Raw genomic sequence first — 24,541 nt, 5'->3', positions numbered from 1 at the left:
CACAAAAGTGGCCTTATGGCTATCTTTTTAAATTCTGCTTTGATCTCATTTATTAGTGGAATATACTGTAGTTTACTTGATACAACTTCTCTACAGATGGTGTCAACTTTACCCCCAGGTATTTTAACTCTGATTTCACCCAAGTGAAAGGAAACTCTCACTGCAAGACTTGTTCTTCTTTTTAACTCATACTTAACATTTAAGATTTCAGATTTAACTGGATTGATTTTCAAGTTGGATAACTGTCTATATCGTTTTAATTCTTTTATTAAATTGGGTAAAGTTATTCTAGGGTTTGTTATATAGAACAGGACTTAATTGGCGTATGCTGCTATATTTTACTCCTCTCCTCTTCACCCTGAGTTGTTTGTTATAGTTGCCAATAGTGGCTCTAACGATAGAACAAACAGAAGGTGGGAGAGTGGACCCCCTTGTTTTGTCCCATTATACATTTCAAATGTTGGCGACAGACTCCCATTCAGTTTCACTGACGTGGTTGGATTGTTATATAGTGCTTTAATCCACCTTATCATCTTGGGTCCTACTCCTATGTACTCTATTGTGCTCATTATAAACCCCTAGTCTACTTTGTCAAATGCATTTTCTGCATATATTGACCGAAGTAGAGCTGGGGACTTTCTATCTTTAATTTTGTTCAACAGCAAAATTGTTCTTGTCACGTTATCTTTACCTTCCCTCCCTGGAATAAACCCTGTCTGATCTGCATGGATCCATTTAGGCATCAGTTCTTTCAATCTAGTAGCTAATACTTTCTTATATAATTTTGTATCTACATTTAATAATGCTATTGGTCTATAGCTGGAACACAATGTTGCATCTTTTCCTTCCTTGGGTATTATGGTAACATGTGCCTGCAGTGATTCTTTCCTCATTTCTTTTCCTTCAGCAAGTGTATTCATATATGTACTTAATTTTGTTACTAGTTGCTCTTTGAATTTTTTATAATAGTATATTGTGAGTCCATCCGGTCATGGGCTCTTACCTGTAGCTGTATTTTTAAGAGCAAAAATAATCTTATTTTTATTGGTTCTTCTAAAATTTTCAATTTATCCACTGAGATTTTAGGTAGATTTGCTTTCCTTATGTAATTTTGTATTTTTTGAGTGCTACTTAACTCCTCCTCTTGTACAACTTTTTGTCTCACTGCATATAAGGCACTATAGTAGCTGTGGAAAACCTCTGCTATTTCAGTTGTCGAGTATACTATCTCCCCTTTTCCTTTTTTAATTTTCCCAGTGAAATTTATTGTTTTTTTATTTAAATTTTTTAGTATTCCTGCTAGGTGTTTTCCCGGCTTATTTCCCCATTTTTATCTATATTTGGCCTTTCTAGTAAATCCTTGTCTTGTTCCATTAGGTCTCTAATGCCTCGTTTCCACTGAGCAGTATGGTTCAGTTCGGTACAGTTCAGTACGGTTCGGACTGGTACACCTTGATTAGGCTTGCGTTTCCACCGCCAACAGTATCTCAGCAAAAACAGTACCTCAACAGTGTAGCTCCACCCTGTTGGTACGGTACTAATGTGCTTAAACAAACAAAAGGGTCCCCAAAAAAGTGGTACGGTACGGAATTAGTGTACAATTCACAACTTTTGACAATGGAAATGGCAAAAATTGCGTACCGAACCGAACCGTACCGCTCATTCGAAACGAGGCATTAGTTCTTCACTTTTTAAAAATAAAGCTCGGTGCACTTCTTTATCCATTTTCTTTTTATGCCTTTGTTCCAATTTATATATTTCTGATATTACTCTATTCATCTCCCTTATCCTTTCCTTTTTTCTCTTGGCCCCTATCGAAATAAATAGACCTCTAACATACGCCTTATGGGCCTCCCATACTGTGGCTTCTGATACCTCCGGAGTTTCATTAAGCTGGAAAAACTGTTATAGTTCTTTCTTTATTTTTTCCTCAGTTTGTTTATTTTGCATCAGTTCTTCATTCAATCTCCACATACTTTTTTATCTTCCTTATTCATTAATTTTAATTGCTACTGTTGTTTGAGGTCTAATATGTTCACAATATCATATTCCTTCCAATGTACAAGATTTAAGTTTGTGGAAAGTAATGAGAGTGCCGTTAGAGGTATGGGCATATTTTTGTGTTTGATGTGGTTGTCTTTTTTTTACATAAAGTAATCCCAGGCTTGTAGTGTTGCTGGTATGGTTGGATGTTGTTTGTATTGTATTTGTTTTGCTAGTATGGTAGATAGTAGTTGAGCTGTTAGGTCGCCTTGGACCACAAAGGCTTGCTTCTCCGAGTACCAATGTTTCCACTGTGATGTATTGAACCAAAATTTTAGCTGGTCTAGTATTGCTGCCATATGGTAGTCTTTGATATCCGGGACCCCAATTCCCCCAACTTGACCGTGTTTGATTAGGATGTTATGGGGGCATCTAGCTTTTTTCCCTTCCCAAATAAATTGGGACGAAGTGCAATGCATGACCATTTAAAAGAACATTGGGATAAGAATGGGGAGAGCCCTGAAGTAATAGAATAGTTTGGAAAGTAGAAGAATTTTATATGCCGCTAATCCTCCCGACCATGTCGGGCAGAATTTTTTGAGTCTGTTAATTTCTTCTGTAAATGTTTTTTTAAGAGGTTCAAAATAAAATTTGTACATTTGTGACAGAGAGCTAGTTAGTGTGATACCCAAATGATTAATAGATTTTTCTGTGCATAAATATAGTAAAGAGTTCTGAATTAGGGTTTACGTCCTACTATCTACTGCGATACTTAATATGTTGGATTTAGTTGCATGAACTTTATAGTATAATACTGTGTTAAACACTTGTAGCACCTCATGAGCTGCATCCACAAATAACGACATGGTGTGTACCTCTTTACTTATACGTATTCCTTCAATTTGGGGATCAGATCTAATTTTTTTTCGGCCAAAGGTTCCATTAAAAGGGCAAAGATCAGAGGGGATAGTGGGCATCCCTGCCTCATGCCATTGGTTATAGGGAATTTCTCAGAGAATATGCTGTCGGTGAATACATGTGCAGAAGGGGTTGAATACAATGCTGAGTAAATAGGGCCCTTAAAACCGAATTTTAGTAGATCCTAGGAGAGGGAGGTTGAATTCAGATGCCACAAATTCACTGGTCACGGAGACCACCTAAGCCTGAATGATACCCCTGCCGTAAGGCAAGAGAGGATCCATTTTGTCTGGTGAGTTAGATCTACAGCTCCCGTGCACATGTGGTGACCATGGTCTTCACTCCCTGTATGAATTAAGGTTTCAAATCTGCTTTGGGAATAACACTACTCCACCTTCCATTTCTTTATATTATCAACTCAGCGGGACTATATTGAGACTTTGGACTTTTTTTTGTCATAAATCATTATTGTTGGAATTCATGGCATCTCACCTTTACTTATTGCACTTTATTTATCTCTGCTGGTGGTATTTAATATAGGTGTAAATATATATATTTTTTATTATTAATTTATATTGCTGAATTGTTTTGCTATTGCACCTTTGCACTTTGTTTTTGCTGGCACTTTCTCACAGGTGTATATATCATTGTATTTATTTATCAATTTATATTTATTTATTTATTAACACAGCAACCCTATTCACTATTCACATATCCATGATTATTTAGAGGTTATTTATTCAATTAACACCAATAGGTTTGGTACCTATTATTGCACATGTTAAATTAAACATATAGCAAGTAGGGATGATCGAACTTTTGAAAAGTTTGGTTCAACCAGACTCCAGAACCCCATTGAAATCAATGGGACCCGAACTTCAGTAATCAAAAAACACAATTTTGAAGCCCTAAAACCCAATAAATGCCCCTAAAAAGTGCCTAGGGTTCTGGGTCATGCCCCAGGGACTATTAATCACACAAAAAAAGTTCTTAAAAATTGTCATTTTTGATAGAGAGCCAATTATTGAAAAAATTGTTTAAAAAAAAAAACAGATTTCTTTGGATTTAGTGTCTGGGGGGGGGGGGGGGGGTCTAAAAAGTGTACCTGTGAAGTTTCAGCTCTGTAGCATGTCCAGAACCAGAAAAAAAAAGATTGTTTGTCTTAGAATTGCAGTAGAGCAGGGATAGGGCTCCGCTACTTTCACACCTGGCCGTTTTTGTTGCAGGCGTTTATTGAGCTCCGCTCCTATCACACCTACATGTGTGTATGTGTATATACATATATGTGTGTGTGTATATATATATACCCCTATACAGAAGTTCAGATGTTATGCCTGCCTCCAAAGAGGCCCAAAAATTGCACAATAGACGCCTGCAACAAAAACGCCCAGGTGTGTCTTTGGAGGCAGGCATAACATCTGAACTTCTGTATATGGGTATATATATACACACACACACACACACACACACACACACATATATATGTATATATACACATATACACACATATAGATGTGATAGGAGTGGAGCCACATCCCTGCAAATAATTTCATTAGCGCAGGCATAGGTTTCCGCTACTTTCACACCTATATGTGTGTATGTGTATATATACATATATGTGTGTGTGTTTATATACCCCTACACAGAAGTTCAGATGTCATGCCTGCCTCCAAAGACGTCCACAAAAAAGCCCAATAAACGCCTGCAACAAAAACGGCCAGGTGTGAAAGTAGCGGAGCCCTATCCCTGCTCTACTGCAATTCTAAGACAAACCATCTTTTTTCTATGGCGGTCACCCTGACATGGAAGTATTTGGTCACCCTGCCATAGCAGTCAGAGTCAGTTCACCCTACACTACACTACGGTCACCCTGACACTTAACACTTTCCCTACAGAAACTAGATTATTGAATCTAACTATAGTGGAAAATAGTACGCTAACTACACTAGATATCCCTTTCCTCACACTAATAATTGCTAAATGACACTTTTGAAGCAGGAGTAACAGAACTGCTTCCACTCTCTTCTACAGCCCCTGTATTACAGTGCTAGAGATTTGGCGGGGCTATGTTATATACTGGGGGGGCGTATTCACTACTGATTGGCCTCTGGACCCCCTAGTCACTCCAATCACATTCCTAGCATCCTCCTGCCTCCTCAATTGGCTTTTACTAATGTTTCTGGTCCAATCACTGGCTTTTAAAGCCCAGTTCCTGTCCCATTGCATTTTGGTCGGTTCTGGTTGCCGAATTCCTAACTTTTTCAGCAAAAAGTTCGGAATTCGGCCGAATTTCGAACAGTCAATGTTCGGGTCAAACCGATGGTCGACCCGAACCGTTCGATCATCCCTAATAGCAAGAGCTGTGTCTGTGGGTTAACGTTCAAGGATGTCACCTTAACCAGTTCTGGACCGAAAGGATTTGCCCCCTTAAAGACCAGGCCTTTTTTTGGGATTCGGCACTGTTACTTTAACGGAAAACTGCACGTTAATGCAACACTGTACTGAAGTAAAATTGATGTCTTTTTTTCCCACAAATAGAGCTTTCTTTTGGTGGTATTTGATTACCTCTGCAATTTTTATTTTTTGCGCTATAAACAAAAAAAGGGCAACAATTCTGGAAAAAAACAACAATATTTTTCACATTCTGCTATATAAGATTCCCCAAAAAAAAAAATTAAATCAATTTTTCATCCGTTTAGGCCAATTCGTTTTCTGCTACATGTTTCTGGTAAAAAAAAATAGCAATAAGCGTATTTTGACTGTTTTTTCCCAAAAGTTATAGCATCTACAAACTAGGGGAAAGATTTATGTCATTTTTATATATATTTTTTTTATTAATAATGGCGGCAATCTGTGATTTTTATCAGGACTGCGACACTGCGGCAAACAGATCGGACCCTTAACTAACTTTGACACTTTTATGGGGACCAGTGACATTACTACAGTAATCAGTGCTAAAAATATGCACTGTTACTGTAATATTGACACTGGTAGGGAAGGGGTTAACCTAGTGGATGATCAAAGGGTTAAATGTAAGCCTAGGAAAGTGTTTACTAACTGTGGGGGAAGGGGCTTGTGAAATGACCATAGAGACCTGTGATCCTATATAGAAGGATCACAGGCACTCTGTGGTCATTTCAGAGAGAGGAACGGTCAGCTGTGTTTACAACAGCTGACCGTTCTTCTCTCTCAAAGGGGAGCAATCATGGGTGGCTCCATGCATCGGCGTCCCCGCTGCCTAGAGGGGGTGGGAATTCACCACCGGTGGCACGTTCTCGCCCCCCCCCCCCCCCCAGTGCCGTGCACGCGACAGACATAGTACTATGTCAGTTTGCGCACCTGAGCCAGCCTGCCACAGTAAAACTGCGGCGGGCAGTCAGCAAGTGGTTAAAAGACATTTCATATGGCTAGTGAATGGCTCAGTGTGAGCTCAGGTAGTATTTGAGTAGACAGTGGAATTGAGACAGCCTTACCCTTTCAATGATCTATCAGTTTGTACGTAGTTATGTCCTATAGGTATGCAAAAACCATTGCCTTGGAAGGTTTCGTTGTGCAGTTCAACTGGAACAAAAATGAATTGTCCTGTGTTCTGAGAGAGCTTGGAACAGTTCGTTGTTACTATGAAAAAAAAAACAACAGTTTTAACAACAAGGTAGAAAGAAATAATACAGAAATGTGCTAGTTTGAGCAATCTATTTAAAAACTTGTGATTTATTTTGGAAATTCTGAGCAGCATTATGGTCCCGCTAACTTTGGGGTAACAGTAAACAGTTATTGGTCACCGGCCAGAACTACAAGAGCATGCTACAAATGTTTTGAGAAAAAAGGGCATTACAGGGTATATGTTTTTAGCTCTTTTTTCAGTCAGGTGTACAAGGGGAATCAGTTGGGTTTGGAATCTGTTCCTCTTCTGAAGTCAAGATATTCCACTCCTCAAGTAGACGAATGCTTTCTGTCAAGGTAGTGACCAGGAAGTCACGTTCCCATTTGGTTATTATTATATTGTAAGGGTAATTCCAGGGGTAGGGGATGTGGTGGTTCCTGAGAGGTTTGGTTATAGTCGCTAAATTGCATCTGCGTTGCATAGTGTGGGCTGAAAAGTCAGCAAAGAAGGACAGTCCTTGCCTGCATTCAGGGAGGTGTTCCGTCTTTCTCGATCTAGACATTAGTTTTTCTTCAACTCAATAATAGTGAATTCTTGCAATGGTGTCCCTGGGTAATTTTCCTGGGTTATGTTTGGGTTTAGGAAGTCTATGTATTCGGTCTATCTCCAGGTCTTCCAAAGGTAGGTCAGGGAGAGCTTCTTTCATTATATTGGTTAGGAATGCTGTCAAATCCGGCAGTTTAAGTGTTTCTGGGATTCCCCTTATTTTTATATTGTTCCTTCTGCAATGATCCTCAAGATCTGCTACTTTCGCTTAAAGCCAGATTATATCTTTATCGTGTTCATTGTGAGCATCAACCATGTCATTGAAGATATCAGTAAACTCCCCCATTTTGCTTTCTATATGGGTTATTCTTTCACTTACAGCAGTGACCTCTGATTTGCGCTGATTCATGAGTTGTAACTTATCTGTATGAATAGCACTTCTGAGGGAGACCAGCATGTCTTTTAGAAAATAATTTAAGACTGGCTGTTTGCTTGTTGGGAATTCAGCTATAGAATCGTGAAATTAGAATGTGTCGTCTAATGCATTGCATGCGGCACTATCCTCTCCACTCTGTGACATCCTCTGCTTAGACTTCACTGGGCTGTTAAAGCTTGATGAGGTTTGTGAATCTAATTTTCACTGGTTTTGCAGCCTCTGGCTGTAATTCTCTATCCCCTTGTGCTGTTTATCTGTGTGGGATCGGGTAGAGAGTGGGTGAGAGTGAGAGCCTGGGAGGCTTCCGGCGCCATCTTGGCTGCCTGGGCGGCTGGATAGAGTAAAGAAGTCTTACTGGGCTTACTTCTCCCCTTTCTCTTCCTCGGCATGTTCGGAAGGTGCCCACATCCTCCAGACATCTAAAATTGCCGCTGTTAGGTGCCCTGCATTGCTGTGATAGACTCCGGGAGAACTGTGTGGCAAGGAGCTGTGTTCTCAAGCCGCCATGTCCCTCGTTTCCCGGCTCCGCCCCCTGGTATTGCAGCATTAATTAAACAGGTACCCAGGGCCGGGAGATCTACTAAATCTGGCTAGAAGAGTATAGCTATTTCAGGCGGTCATACACAGGCAGAGCTTGGTTGGCTGAAACTCAGCAGGAATTCCACCTGCCCATAAACCACCTGATTTGTGACATGTCTACCAGGTAAAACTAAACTTTGGCAATGCTGCAGTGGCTGCACATGCAGTAGAGGGTCATCAATGAGTACCTGTGTGAGTATGGAACAATGACAGGCTCAGGCCGGCTAAGCTTTTTTTTTCCCACTCCAATGGCTACTGAAAAAGGTTGCATGCACTATGTTGTCACCATTTGAGGTGGCAACAAGGATAGTGAGCCGTGAATGCATGCATCAATGACACAGTCCCTGTTGTGTTCCTGCTGGAGCAGATTCTGTGTGGCATTATGGACAGGGCACTTGAGGCAGAACGGAAGGAAGAGGAAGACTTCCTTTCCTTTCAATGCCCTTGGGAGTAGTATGTGGCTGGGAGGAGGCTGTTCCAGATACTGTAATACTCAGTGACTCAGAGGACTCTGCTTCTCATGCCTCCACAAACTTGTGATGCATAGGCTCCCTCGTTCTTCAAAGCCAGCGAAAGGACCCAGGAATTCATGGCATCAAGGAGAAGGATCACTATTGGTTGACAACCCTCCTTGACCACTGTTACAAGAAGAAAGTACTCATCCTGTCCCTACAGAGAGAGCAGAGGATGAAATATCTTGAGGACACCTTAAAGAGGAGATTATGTAATGTCTTTCCATACTCTGGTAGGTTACAGTCACACAGAAAAGCTAGTTTTAGGCTTCTGTTGGTCAAGAGAAGAGTGGTGGAGAAGGGGGCTGCCTCAGTGATGCATTTCAAATAATTTGGAGTCCTCTAGGCCCAGGGCTGTCAGCTTCCACATCCCATCGGCAGTGTCTGCATCATATGGTGGGAGATTCTTTAGGAGCGAAAACTGAGATGGAGAGCTTTACAGTTGACGACCCACTGGGTTACTAGGTCATGAGAATAGGCCACTGGCCAGAACTTGCCCAGTATGAGATTGAGCTGCTGGGCTGCTGGGCTGCCCTGCATCCAGTGTGCTTTCAGAATGAGCATTCAGTGCTGCCAGAAGTTTTGTGCAAATAAAAGAGCGCGTCTGTCCACAGACTCCATTGACTGGCTGACATTTATCAAAATGAATCATTCCTGGATTAGCAGCAGCTATCAAGCCCCTGATGTCACAGATTAAAGGTTTTTGGGATGTGGAATCTCTGCCAGACTGTCTAGGCTGCCTAGTTTTGTGGGTGTTGATTTAGAAAAATTTTGGTATAGGTTTCATAGGCACAATTCACACCCAAGGACCAATTTTTACACACCTGTTTGACTGGGGCATATCATTTTAATTTTTGAAAGCAAGCCCAGTTCTTGCTTTCACCATGTGTATCTCTAAAGAGTTATGGTGTGAAGGCACCACCAACACCTAAAGCCCAATTTTTCTGCACCTAAAACTTTATCAAAAGTCTGCGAAACAGAAACCAGAATTTATGCAAGCAATGTTTAATCTTGTTCCTAGTGCACTAAAATATGGCCTCATTATACAGACTGGCTCTCCAAGTTGTTTGTTTAAGAAATAAAGAAAGCTTGCAGGGAAAATGTCATTTTTTGGCATTATAAATGTCCTTTTTTGCTGCAGCAGGTTTTTTACATGGTCCAGATGTGCCACTTTTCAGGCAGACTAGGGGATCCCCCAGGCACTATTTTTAAAGGAATTTTTCATTTTTATTGTTTCACTTTAAGCATCAGTAAATCACTGCTAATTTAAGAATGATGTTTTTTACAAACTTTGTTTCATTGATACGTGTCCTCTAGGGCAGTACCTGGACCCCCCATACCATTTTTATGCCCAATAACTTGCATCTAAGCCCTCAAAATGGGCACTTTTGATTTTTAGAGTTGGGGTCCTATAGGCTTTAATGGGGTTCGTTATTCGGCTCCAAACAGTAACAATGTTCGATAGTTTGGGCGCAAACCGAACCGGGGGGTGTTCGGCCCATTTCTAGTGAGCAGTTGCATGAGTACAATAGCTGTGTCAGCTGTTCACATGTGTTGTGTAAAGGCAGTGTTTACTACTGCTGTGGAATATATACTGGTTTTTGCTGGTGGCCACCCCTGGCTGCAGCTAAACATATATGTGAATGTAACCTTGTATTGAATTTGACACCTAGCTCTGCAGACAGTTGTGATGGGTCAGTCTTTAGTGTTTGTAGGAAAATATATTTTAACGGGGCGTTTTTACTTAATTATTCAATTCTAACTTAACTATTTTAGATATGAACCCATACCTGCATTGTTTCTGCAATTTATATATGGTCTATATCAGTACACAGGGGTCACCAGACTGAATGTATCTGGTTTTGCCTATAGTAACAAGATTATCAAATAATCTTTACCTTTTTGTGCACCTTATATTGGCTACATTTTCAGCGGGCTTATTGCACTAGATAGTTGCTTTGTTATTCCAATAAAAAAAAATAAAAAATTCCCCTAAATGTCCCCAAATTAAATGTTGAATGATTATCATCTGTATTTTTATTTTAGGCAGCCATGATATAGTAGCCACTGGAATTATGAGAGCAATGCATGGGCAAGGTGACCATGGGGTTGATTTACTATAACTGGATCTGGTGCAGCTCTGGAGAGAAACCAATCAGCTTCAATTTGTATTTTTTTAATGTTTTTGTCAATGCTTGAACAGGCTGAAGTTATAAGCTGATTGGCTATCATGCACAGTTCTCCAGTTTTTAGTAAATCCACCCCAGTGTCTCTTTAAGAAATCTGTTGCAATGAAAGATCGAGCCTTATGAAGCAGATCTATTACATTTTTGAACCTTCAGCTTGCTTGGTTATATCCCCAGTAAACATACTCACACATCCAGTAAATTCAGCATTGCTCTTCAGTAAACCATCTATCCGCTGCTGCATACCCAGTCCTGCACTGGCACCATCCCTTCTTGGATCTTCAGGAGTCAACTGCCTCTTATTGGTTCTTGTACTGGCCCCGAAATGACACAAATCGACCAGCTAAAATGATCAGAAAGACCCCCTAATGTAGTGCATGTGCATTTTATGGTGGATAGACCCAAAGTTTCCTGGGATGCATGACATCCCAGGAGATTACAAGTGGCAGGAGAGATACATCATTCTTGCGTAGGGAGGAAATCCTGAAGTGAGGGCGGGTCATTGTATTAAAAAATATATATATACAATGGTGTGAAATGAAAGGGGGGGGGAATAATCATTTGGAAAGTGAGTGAACAGGGTGAAGGTCCACCTTAAAGTGGTTGTAAAGCCACTGTGTGTTCTTAATAGATTCCCCTATGTTCCACAAAGTATGTGCCTCAGTGTATGTTCTATATAAAAAAATATGTAGCTGTATACGTTATTTCAGAGCACCTCTCAGTGCTCACATGACTGCCCACTACTCTCCTCTACTGATCTGAAAATTACAGTGAAGGAGGCTGAGAATCCCCCACTGATGTCAGCCGGGAGGAGGGGAGGATAGGAGGAGAGCTGTAGGCGGTCACGTGAGCGCTGAGCGGCTCTCTGAAACAAGGTGTATAGCTACATATTTTTATGTAGAACATATGCTGGGGCACATAACTTCATGAAACATAGGGGAATCTATACACATAGCGGGTGTCAGCGGACATGTCTCTGCTGACATCCGCTGCCCCATAGAGATGCATGGGGCATCCGTTCAGATCCGCCTGAAAAACTGACAGGCGGATGTGAACGGTCCGCATGTGTGAAAGGGGCCTTAAGGTTTGGCATTAAATCTTGGAAGCTGACTGGTTTCTTTGCAGACCTGCACCAGATTTGCATGTTCCAGTTTTAGTAAATGCCTAGGCATTGTCACATTTAAGGTAGTGCTCTGCTGTTTCTAATAAAGTATTGTATTCCAAAGAAGAGTTTCACTGCAAATAGCCTCACTGCAACATTTCATAGGTGCCAATACTGGGTGTGAGGCAGGACAGCCCCATATAAAGAACCACTATAGCACAACAAATAATGTATTCTAGTATCAACATGGGGTTAATACATGTGATGTAGTAAGCATATGAATTTCCTTTTTTTATTTCACATTACTTTACTTTTTATTTGTCTCAGCATACACATGCAGGCACAGCTTTCAAGGAAAAGTGACAGCTAAAGGGGATGGAATAAAGAGTATAACACTGCTGGGGGTGTTTACAAATGTCACTTTTTTTCAAATCATTTAAGCTTTTTTTTCTTTTCAAAAGAAACTGGTGGCATAACTTTAGAAGTATGAAGCGGGTCATTCACTGATCTAAATTTGGCCAGTTCAGCAAGGAACGGATGAATATCGATCAGTCTGTGGCCATCCCTGCTTGACAGAAGCCGATCCTGTCAAAAAAAAAAAATAATACCAATAATACCAATAATAATACCAATAATACCTGGATAGAGGTGGCCATCATCCCTAAGAATATAAAAGAAAAGAAATACCCCCTTAGTTATATGGGATTGTAAAGGTGACCGCTAATCAAAATGGATAAAATATAAATATTTATTGTTAAATATAAAAAAACGTATTTAGTGTATATACATGGTTACACATACTAGATGTGTCATACAAATAGAACACAATGAATAAAAAATATCACGGCTATAAAAAGAGTCTTGAAACCAATTGTATTAAAATTTCTTTTGAGGGAGTGGGTGTTCCTTTAATGCTTCTGTCAAAAGGATATATTGGATAATGTTCTATTGATTGGTGGCTGCAGCCATTGATCAGTGTATTCTGACAGCAGCTGGTGCCGCTGTCAGAATACGATGTGCCAGTGGGGGGAGATGCCTCCATCCCCTTTGTTTGTGTAGAAGGAGGAATCTGTTAGTTTTTTTCTTTTTCATTTAGCCAATTAAAAAAAACTAACAGCGCATGGTCAGCTTAAGCTAGAGTTAGGCTTTAATTTTCTTGGTCTATTTAAAACTACAATGACAATACTGTTGTGTGATTTCCCTGCAAAAAAAAAAAAAAAGGTGTTGTCACTCTGTTAAAGGAACTATTAGATCAGATACTATGTCAGGAAACCTTACAATTCTAAGGACTGAATACACAAAGAGGAAGGGAAAGGGAAAGGAAGATTCATTTTTAAAAAAAAAAATGTATATATATATATATTTTTTTTCCCCCTCTATTTCCCCTCTTTTATATCTCACCCCCTCTTTACATTCCTTCGCCTTACTATTCATCTCTCACCCCTCTATTCCCCTACCCCTTCTACTCTTACCTATTTACCAATCCCTTACACCTTTGCAACAATACATCGCTATAAATAATCTCACCTGCTGTAGTCCCATTCTTATAGTTCGTAAGTACGCCCTCTTGTGTCTTTTTCCCACCACAACACTTTCGGAGCATACTTTGCATACTCGTTTATCTCTTCGAGTTTTGAGATGCAACTTTTGGATACATTTTTTGCACTCTACCTGCTCAATAACTTACACCCGCTTTTTTTTAATATACAATACAGTCTTACATGTTCTATATAATGTGTTTGTTTAAAACGGGTTATCCGGGCAATGTTATCCATTCTCATTCCTATAGTTTTTTTTGCCTTAATACGTTTGTACTCTCCGAATTCTAAAATTGGAACCTACAGTACATATTGTATTTACGATGTATCTTTTTTTTTCATATTTCAATAAAACTTATGGAAAAAAAAAAAGAACTAGAAAGATGATGTATCAACTGTCAGGATCAACAAGTAATAAAACTGTTAAGAAAAAATTACTGTGTTAATGCCTGTGACAGACTGCATTATATATGTCATTTTTTAGTTTGCCCATTAGTCCACTTTAGAGGCTGATGAAGTGGATCTCTGACAGTTCCTAGTTGAGATTTTCTTTTCAGCACATCTTAGATGTCACAGAATATCTGCTTGGAATGGCGGGAAGTCCCCTCGCCACAAAGCTGTCTTTTCTTGATGTTGCATGCGGTGAAGGACAGGACATGCAATGCATATAGTATGCATTGGGCAGGATATAAAAAGTGTTTGTGCTAGAGAGTTTGAGGCATGTATTTGGTTAGATCTAGTAAACTGAATGGCAAATTTGCCAACAAAATTATTACGCTTGAGAATATTACTACACAAATACATATTGCTTAACTGGGGATATCTATTATCTCAAGTTTGCAATTCTACTCTGATTTAGATCTATCTGATGAGTACACAAATATTCCTGCTAGGATTTTAAATATAGCTAGCTAGAAATATATTTGGCATTATGAACTATCCTTTGAGTAGAATGTGGGTTTTGGCTGTCATATTTTTCAGATAACAACCCAGTAAGTTGTGTACTGCTTCTTCCAGCATTTTTGGATATTTCATGATTTCAATGTCATTTTGATGGGGAATGTTTTATTTTTCTGTTTTTCGTGGGGTACTGAGTAGCAGGTTGTATAAGAATAATGTCTGTTATTATTCTAATGTAATACATTGTGTTCCCAACATGCTGCGATAGATGTGTCAATCAAGTATGTCAGGAAAATTTTGCAGCATTACTGGGAACGTATTAAAAGAAGTGCTATACTGCTGACTTGCAGATCATGTTCACTTCATGTAAACTGTATTTAAATACTCTGATAACACCAAATATTCCTGTTTGTGTTACCACATTATGGGGTTGCTTTACTAAAGGCAAATAGGCTGTTCATTTTGCAAGGGATTTTTCCCTTAGCTTATTGAATGAGGTGAAACTCATTCTGATTGGGTATTCTTTGGAGAGTTGTCACTACATTCACTAAGTTAAGGGAACATGCCCTAGCAAAGTGAACAGCCTATTTTCCTTTAGTAAATCAACCACTATAAGTCAGTTATTGGAATTCAGTTATGTAGGTTGCATTGCCACAATTTTGCCAGGGAAGGGGTTAACACTGTGGGTGATCAAGGGGTTAAATGTGAGCCTAGGGCAGTGATTCTAACTGTGGGGGGCATGGGTTCTGAAATGACCGTAGAGACCTGTGATCCTATACATAGAAGGATCACAGGAGCTCTGTGATCATTTCAGGGAGAAGAACGGTCAGCTGTGTTTACAACAGCTGACCGTTCTTCTCTCTCAGCGGGGAACGATCGTGGGTGTCAGGCGGCAATCGGAGCCTCCTGACCCATGCATCGGCTTCCCTGCTGCCGAGTGGGGGCGGGAGCGCGCCGGCGGCGGCGCACGTTCGCTCCCTAGTTCCCTGCTCACGACCGACATAGACCTACGTGCAGGAGAGCCACATTGCCGCAATAAATAGGCAACAGCCGGCCATGGAACCGGTTAAAGAAGGCAAGCAATATGCTTTCTATTGGCAGTTGCTCTGCTTTGCCTCTAGTCCTCTCTGCTCTAAGTTTAAAAAATAGCTGTTCATTTTTTTTTTTGCCAGCGAATCTCTATATTCCATATTTTGTGCTGCCATCACTGGCTTTCACTCTGAGATAAACTCACCAGTTAAAATTGTGAATTGGGCCTATACCATTCTTTTTAAGTTTTAAGACAATACAATTTGCAAAATCTCACTCAAGTTTTATTTTTGCTCAACATTATATCTGTTATTCAGCAATATTCTAGAAAAAATACACATTCAGTGCTTTCTGTTGCAAGAATTGTTCCTGAAGTTCTATAGGCTAAAATTCCTCGTTAGAACCTATAAATATTTATAGTGCACATTACTTGCTATGCTGAACTGCTTCATTATGCTTCACAGGAAAAATAAATTCTACGACTGCGAGCTATAAATCACGCTGACACTGTCTAACTTGAGCTCATAACATCATCTTATTCCACCTAGACTAGAATACTTGAAAAGATAGAAATGCAATTTTCAGTTTAGATAACTAGATGGCAATGGCCTCATATTGCGACACATTGGTAAATTTACACCCTGCACGAGGGAGAGTCTATATTGGACAGGGCTTATATTTTCAGTGACAGACAAAGTGATTGTCAATCTGCATCGTATTTGAAAAGGGAATAACATGCTTAATAGCTTTTTTCTAGCCGTCAGCTCTGATTATCACAGCCCTTTGAAGATGTGAATGCTTCAATATGAAAACTGTTAGACTAAAAGGTAATTTACTTTCCCTTTTGTATGCCTAATATTAATGCTGGATTTATAAACTGGAGCCTATAGGCACACATTGCATCCTATACACCCGCCTCTCCTTATTCACACATTTTTCATCCCTTGATTACCTTGTCAGTGAAGGGAATATTGTGATCATCTGTTGGTGAACTCACATTTTTTGTTCTTTATTTATTTATTATTGATTTTGATACATAATTTGAAATATTTGCAGATAGAACATATTGTTTATGCTTGTCCTGTGTGAGCATCATTGGCAAACATTATGGCTGATATATGAAACACAGATGCTAAGCTGCTAATGCTTTAGGGGAGCAAAGCTTTTTCCCATTTCTGATTTGTTGATATAGGATTCTAAAATTTCATTAAAATGATGTTGTCACTTTAACTTCAGCTTTTTTTTTATCATATTAAAGGGTATTTATAGTGTTTTTTTTTATTTTTTTATTATAACTTTCTCTTTTTTCAAACATTTATCGGCCTAACAGGAACTGCTTTGTTTAGCTTTGTTTACATATAGCTGAATGTGTTTCTTTTATCAAATACATATAATTATTATTTTTTTTTAATTCTTGATCTTTATTGAAAGGAATTTTTAGTTCAAATAACAGGAAATACAGATCTCTGTACACTTAATGCCATCAGTCACCAATAGGAGATTGGATCAGGCAAAAGGAGACATTAAATAGCCAATCTAAAGAGTGATCATAAACAAAGATCAGAAAGGTAGCGAAGGTAAAGGAAATAAGGGTAGAGGGGGTGGAGAAAGATATGAGAAGGGGAAGAAAATGTAAGGGTGGTAAAGGTGAAAAACACTCTGTTATTTATTTATGTATATGAAAAATATATAGGCAGTTTGAGACTTTATATGAGGCACAACCAGGTAATGCTTAGCGTCTCCATCCCTGTACATGAGAAAACTGAAGAAAAAGGGGACTAAAAAGAGGTGCATGGAAAACAGCCAGCCCCTAGTTTGGTATACTCACCCACCAGTCTGCCACCAACCGAATAAACCTTTCTAGCAGTGTGGGTTAAAAACAGGGGTTTCAGGCGCATGCGCGGCGCAAAGCTGGATGGAAGCTAAGGTCTCAGCTCCGCCGGAGGGGAGAGAGAGAAGCTACTTCCACGGGGCCAAAACGACTTTTTTTCAGCCTTTCACCTCTCGCACCCCGTAGGAACCCTCCATGCATGCCGTCAGCTAAAAAGAAACAACGGGGCCGCCCGCCACAGCATTCCCTGACAACATACCTGCTCCGCACCAAGGAGGTCACAAAGATGACCAAAGATGGCACCCAGACACACTCCACGCCGCCGGAGGAATCATCCTCTCTGCCTCCCTCGTCCACAGCTACCACAGGCGACCGTTAGTACACACAGAGCATTACTAAGGCAGACCTAGATGCAGGATTTGCGGCCATATATGGGAAACTGGCTGATAAATTTCAGACACAAATCCACAAACACATTAACACAAGAAATTGCCGCACTAGGAGGGCGCACAGATCTTCTTGAGGCGAAACGTGATGAACTTTCACTAGCTCACAACGACCTCAGGAAAGATTTTGAGCTCTTGTCAGAAAATTACAACCTGCTCCAATCTCAGGTAGAAGATTTGGACAATCGTAATCGCAGGAACAACCAGCGTCTTAGGGGATTGCCCGAATCCATAGCTGAGCTCCCCCCTGCAGTTAACAAGCTATTTAAAGATCTGCTCCCTGACAAGCCTGAATCAGCATTTCTGTGCGACAGGATCCATAGAGCCCTGCGTCCCAAGCCTCCACCAGACAAGCCCCCTAGGGATGTAATTCTGTGTCTCAAAGACTTTCTGGTGAAGGACATCCTCCGTGCATCCAGGAATACTCCTAACATAGTGCTTGAAGGGAACAGGATCCAGATATTTCCCAGGCCACTTTGGAAAAACGCCGTAAGATGAAAGAAGTTACTTCAGTCCTCCAAGCGGCAAGGATCAGATACAAATGGGGTTTTCCATTTAAGCTCACTGTCCCCCATAATGGCTCAGTTTATGTGGTCTACAATGTGGCTGAGGGCAAGGAACTGCTCATCAAGCTGGGCCTCCTGGCAGCTGAACCTGAAGTCCTTCAGCAGGGGACTCCCAGGCCTTCACCAATATGGGCTACACCTGCCACTAGACGAGACCAACGCAGATGGCGTAACCCCTTCAGAGATGGCTCCATTTAATAGTTTACACCTTGAACTTAACTCTGCTCATAATCCAAAGTATAAGAGCTGCACTTAGTAGTCTGGCCTGATGTGACGGATGCTTATTTTTGTGTCCCCTGTCACGGCTCGATTGCCCGACCGGTATATCAACAGACCTTGGCTATTTAATAGGGATATGGTCACCTCCACCTTGGGCACTTAGAGTCATTTACATTTTATCTAACTCCATATGTTTGTATTTTATGGCATGCTCCTAGTTTGAATATGTTCTTGCTCCTCTCTCTCCCCTTCCGCTGGTTTGTTCCCACAGATCTGTTCCCACAGTTCCCACAGTTCGCGCTGATTCGCATCCTGGCCATGCTTTGGCTCCTCGTGAGCTATAAGCGTTTTTATGGTTGGGCTGCGGATTCCCGCGAGCGGGAAATTGACATTTTGGTCCATTGGTTCATGTTTTCTTGGATGGGTCTTTTTCTTCTACCCATCCCCCACATAGCGTTAAAAATTTTGATAATCTTTGTTATCTATTTAACCTCAGTTCGTTACTGGTTTTTTAAAACAAAAATTACAGGAAAAAGAAAGTCATTTATACAATACTTTGCAATACCTTACCAATCACAACTCAAACCTGTCAGCCCTAACATAATTGGGCCTGAACCCAGTGGTAATGGAAAACTAGTGGGTCTGACACGTATGCCTTCTCGGGTACAATTCCCTCGATTATCCCAATCTGCTGTCATACCACCTCTGCTTTTGTGTTCAATCCCTTTTAATTACCCCTTCATGGGTGAGATCTACACCTTGAAATTCCAAAATGGGGCTTAAAGTTATTACACATAACGTCCAGGGGTTTAATTCCCCTAACAAAAGACATAAAGCATTTAGGCAACATAAGCGGCTGGGTGCAGACATCGTGCTGCTTCAAGAAACACATTTTGCCACGGATAAACAACCGAAATTCTTTAATAAATCCTTTCAACAATTTAAGTGCTCCACATATAACAATAAAATTAGAGGAGTTGCAATATTCATCCGAAATAGTGTTATGTTTGATATTTCTTCCTCTTATTGCGACCCTGACAGCAGATTTTTGATACTTAAAGGTAATATATGTGGTAAACGGATTACTATTGTATCACTCTATGCCCCTAATGATGCCCAAGCCTCATTTTTTAACCACTTTTTTGATACGCTAGGCAGATTTGAATCTCCCCATATGATTGTTGGGGGGGATTTTAATCTGACATCCCACCCTCTTCTGGATAGGAGTAGGGTGGTGGCTTCCTCTAAGGCGTTCCCCAAAAGCTTGTCTCGTGCGCTCAGTGACTCTCAACTGGTGGACGCCTGGAGGGCCCACAACACTGGAATTAGGTCTTACACTTTCTATTCCCACCCACATGACAGTTTTGCAAGATTGGATTATATCTTTTGCACGCCGGTCCTTCTGGCAAACTCATCGGATGCCCGAATCCACACCTGTCCATGGTCCGATCACCAGATAGTCTATTTTGAAGTTAACAAGATAGGGATGGGTGGATCTTCCTTTAATTGGAGACTAAACGATTCCCTACTCAACGACCCTGCTTTGGTAGCCCAGATATCCTCCTCCTTAGAGGAATATTTCAGACTTAATGAGGTAGGGGACACCCCTATTTCCACAATCTGGACTGCACATAAGGCTGTAATCAGGGGTAGGTTTATTGCATTGGCCTCTGCACGGAACAGATCTAGGCTGGCTGACATTAGATCCTTGACCAAGGAACTGGACAGTCTCTATAACCAAATTAATCTCTCCCCATCTCCCGCACTCTTAGACCAAATCTCCACCAAATGGAAAGCCCTGAATGAAATCCTTTCCAATGATACAGAAAAAGCACTTAGATAGTCAAAAGACAAATTTATTCTAAATAGCAATTCATCCTCTTCGATGTTCGCCAAGAAACTCACACATGCAGTTAAACCCACTCATGTCTATAAGCTCAGAAGACAGGATGGTAAAATGGTTTCCCACCCTGAGAAAGTACTAGAGATCTTCTCAAACTTCTATAAATCTCTCCTATCAGAACCTACTTCAACACCCCAATCCTTATTAGATGCATGGCTCGATAAATTACACCTCCCAACCCTTACGGTAGAGCAGCGAAATAGTCTTCTCCGTGCAAACAGTTCGCTGATAATATCAGACTAGTCGCCAATATTTTACAGGATGCTAACTCTACGAAAACTCCAGCGTGCCTTGTCAGTCTGGACATCCATAAGGCGTTTGATAGCGTCAGCTGGTCTTACAGTATATGGAGAATATGTTGCCTAGATTTGGATTGGGCAGTGGATTCATTCACGGCTTCAAGGCCCTGTATGACTCCCCCCAAACAAGGGTCCGGTTGTAACTCGGATTTCTTCCAAATCAAAAGGGGCACTAGGCAGGGGTGTCCTCTTTCCTCCCTGCTTTTTTCCTTGGCCATTGAACCTTTGGCATGCACTATCAGATCTAATGACAAGATAAAAGGTTACTGCAAGGGTGGGAGGGAATACAAGTTTTATTCGCAGATGACGTTTTATTATTCCTAACTGATCCACACTTATCCTTACCACAACTGCTGATAGAATTGGATGGGTTTCGCTCTATCTCTGGTTTAGGAGTGAATATATCCAAATGCTCCCTGATGCCACTGAACATGCCAGGTTGGATGCAAACGTCCATTAGGGAATGTTTCTCCTTCTCATGGTGCACTAAATCTTTTAGATACCTAGGGGTCCAGATCACTCCCCACTATGATTCCCTGTATATTTCCAACTTTCCTCCCATTTTTAAAAAATTGAGTTTCCTCCTCAAGACATGGGCCTCATACTATATATCACTTCTGGGCAGAATCACGGCTGTAAAAATGGTCATTCTCCCTAAGGTACTCTTCCTCTTCAGAGCCCTTCCCATTAATGTGCCCAAAACGCACATTGTCTCATTTCAACGTGAATTATCTAAATTTATATGGAACGGACGGAGGCCCCGGTGCAATAAACATGTCCTTTATACCTCGCAAATATCTGGTGGCCTGGGCATCCCGGACCTTTGGTCTTATTACCTGGCCGCGAAGTTTGTACAAGTAGCCCAATGGTACTCTGAGGGGGAGGAATTGCCTTGGCTAGCATTTGAGAATGACTCAGTAACCCCCCACTATCTTCAAACCACTCTATGGAACAAGTCAATTACCCAGATACATATTTCTCAACCCAACAAGATCATCAGTCATGTGTTTTAATTATGGTGTAAGTATAGGAACTCATTTGGGCTGATCTCTCAAGTCCCCCCCCCTTGCCTCATTTCTGGCACACACTGATACTCAATTCCTCCCTCTAAGTAGAGAGGAATTGCAACCCTGGCTCTCTAGAGGCCTGGTCTCCCTTAATGCCCTCTCTGTATGTAACTCCTTTGGTTCATTTGACCAACTCAAAAATATTCACAAACTCCCTACCTCCGAAGCTCACCACTACAATGTTATAAAATAATTTTTTCAGTCTTAATATTCCTTGACACTATACCCCATTAGAAAGTATTTGTTGCTCTTCCCCCAGAGGTAAGGGTTTAATTTCACTACTATACAACCACTTAAACAGTTTCTCCGCACCAGATAACCATAAATATATGATTAAATGGGAGGAGGAATTGGGATGCACGTTTTCTATCCCAGAGTGGCGGGGAATGTTGGGTAATTTACGCAAAAGTACACGATCTAACGCAAGCAGGGAATCACCCCTCAAACTGTTTACAAGATGGTACCTGACTCCCTCCCAAATACACACCTTTTATGACGTAGTATCTCCCCTCTGCTTCAGAGGCTGCACAGAGGAGGGCACCTTCCTGCACCTCTTTTGGAATTGTAGTCTCTTGCAGCCCATATGGGAGAAGGTTAAGAAGCTACTTCCGGTTATAGCTGTGCCAGGCATTACCCTTTCCCCAAAAATTTGCCTTCTCTACTCACGTGTCCCCAGGGTCCCTATACATAAATCCAGATTGTTTCACACTTTGATGTCCTCCATTCAGTGGATGATTGCCCTGAATTGGAGGTCAGATACTCTCTTATGGTCTCAGGTTTTATCTAGAATGGATAGCATAAAGCTCTCAGAAAAAGTGTTCCATTCCCTGCACCGCTCTATGCCAGCCTACCAAGCTAAATGGGATCTATGGGATCTGGCCATTCAATGACCTTGTTTGGGACTCTTACGTTTCGCTGCTTGACATGTGGTTTGTGTACTCTATTTCTGCTCTATAACCTGGCTGACCGTTATGACATGTTTGAATTACTGTTTTTATAATCTGCACTATCCTAACATGAAGTCTTAAGTGTGAAATGCATTAATCCTCTGTTGCTCTATATGGTTTCATGGCCTGCTCATGTACATTGCATTGTATTTGACTTGTATGTACTTTTGTCCTTTTTTCTTTTGTATATGACTTTCTAATAAAATCTTTCGTAAACAAAACAAAAACAGGGGTTTCGTTGACACACATTTGCAAACGCATGTGTAAGCTGCAAGGCCCCTTCAAGGCACCCTGTGTAACTTGCAGTCCTAACACTAATGAATTTGAGTGTCTCCACAGTGAAAGCACATGGCAGCTAATGAGATAGATGGGAAACAGGTGGGGCTGGAGGTGGCCCAATCCTCCCCCAACCTGCTCCCATCTATGACTGGTCTTAAATGTATCAGGCTGTATAATAGCCATAGGGTACAAACTAAAAATGACAAGCTGAGAAGCACGCACCTCCATCTCTTTAATAGATGTAGTGAAGACAAAATGGGACTTTAAGTGAGACACCAGCCTGTAGGGCACAGCGTTTTACTTAAAGACCTCTTTTTAGTGCCCTTTTTCTTCAGTGTTTTCATTTATTTGTGTATAAACTGTACTATTGAACATAAATCTACCAGTGCCCACCAGTGTCACACACAAGTGCCCACCAGTGCTACCTACCAGTGCAGTGCCCACCAGCGCCATTTCCCGGTGACACCTATCAGTGCCACCTATCAGTGCTCACCAGTGCCACCTATCAGTGTCAATCAGTGCCCCATCATAAGTGTCACCTACCAGTGCCTATCATTGCCCATCAGTGCCACCTATTAGTGCCCTTTAGTGCCACCTACCAGGGCCACTCAGTACTGCCCATCAGTGCCCACCGATGCCACCCATCAGTGCTGTCTTATCAGTGCCCATCAGTGCTGCCTTATCAGTGCCCACCATTGCCACCTATCAGTGCCCACCAGTGCAGTCTATCAGTGCCCAACAGTGCAGCCTATCAGTGCCTATCAGGGCACATCAGTGCCGCCTCATCAGTGCACATCAATGAAGGAGAAAAATTACCTGTTTGCAAAATTTTATAACAAACTATAAAAACTTTATTTATTTTTTTCAAAATTTTCAGCCTTTTTTTGTTTGTTCAGCAAAAAATAACCCCAGTAGTGATTAAATACCACCAAAAGAAAGCACTATTTGTTTGAAAAAAAATTATAGAAATTTCATTTGGGTACAGTGTTGCATGACCGCGCAATTGTCATTCAAAGTGTGACAGTGCTGAAAGCTGAAAATTGGCCTGGGCCGGAGGGGGGTTTAAGTGCCCAGTAGGCAAGTGATTAAAGTTTAGACATATCATAAAAATGCCCATCAGCAAAAAAAAAATATATAACAAATACCATATAGTGCAAAGTACATATCATGAAGATGCGAAGATTCGTATATATATTCAAAGTTTACTTGGTCTGGTCAACATGTTCTGCTGGGCTCCCGCTTCCTCACGCCCATGCAAGCATATATTGTACATAACTTTAAGACACTAATATATATTTCTCTAGCGCTCATCGACAGACGTAGTCCTCGGTGATACACCACCTTCGGGTTATGTTACCTCCGCAGGAGCAGGACTAGACAGGAAATTAAAAAGCTCTGGCCACACCCTAGGGGCAGTCCCAGAGGGTATATCCTCTCTCTCTCTGCCTCAGCAAATCAGTTATTTTCTGTCTAGTTAGGAGTAAGGACCTAGATACCTTGCTGGGATCTTAGGTCCTGGCAAGAATTTTTTTCTAAAAGGATTTTTAGACAGCTTTTTTTTTTTTTCTCCAGTGTTCCTGTGAGATCTTCAAGCAAGAAAGCTGAACTGGGCGACGGGCTGGATGTTGAGATCCGGTGGTCACCCCAGTTC

Source organism: Pelophylax lessonae, assembly GCF_965119305.1.
Source record: "Pelophylax lessonae genome assembly, chromosome: 5".
NCBI lineage: Eukaryota > Metazoa > Chordata > Amphibia > Anura > Ranidae > Pelophylax > Pelophylax lessonae.
The sequence above is the reverse complement of the archived record's forward strand: the minus strand, read 5'-3'. Positions refer to the sequence as shown.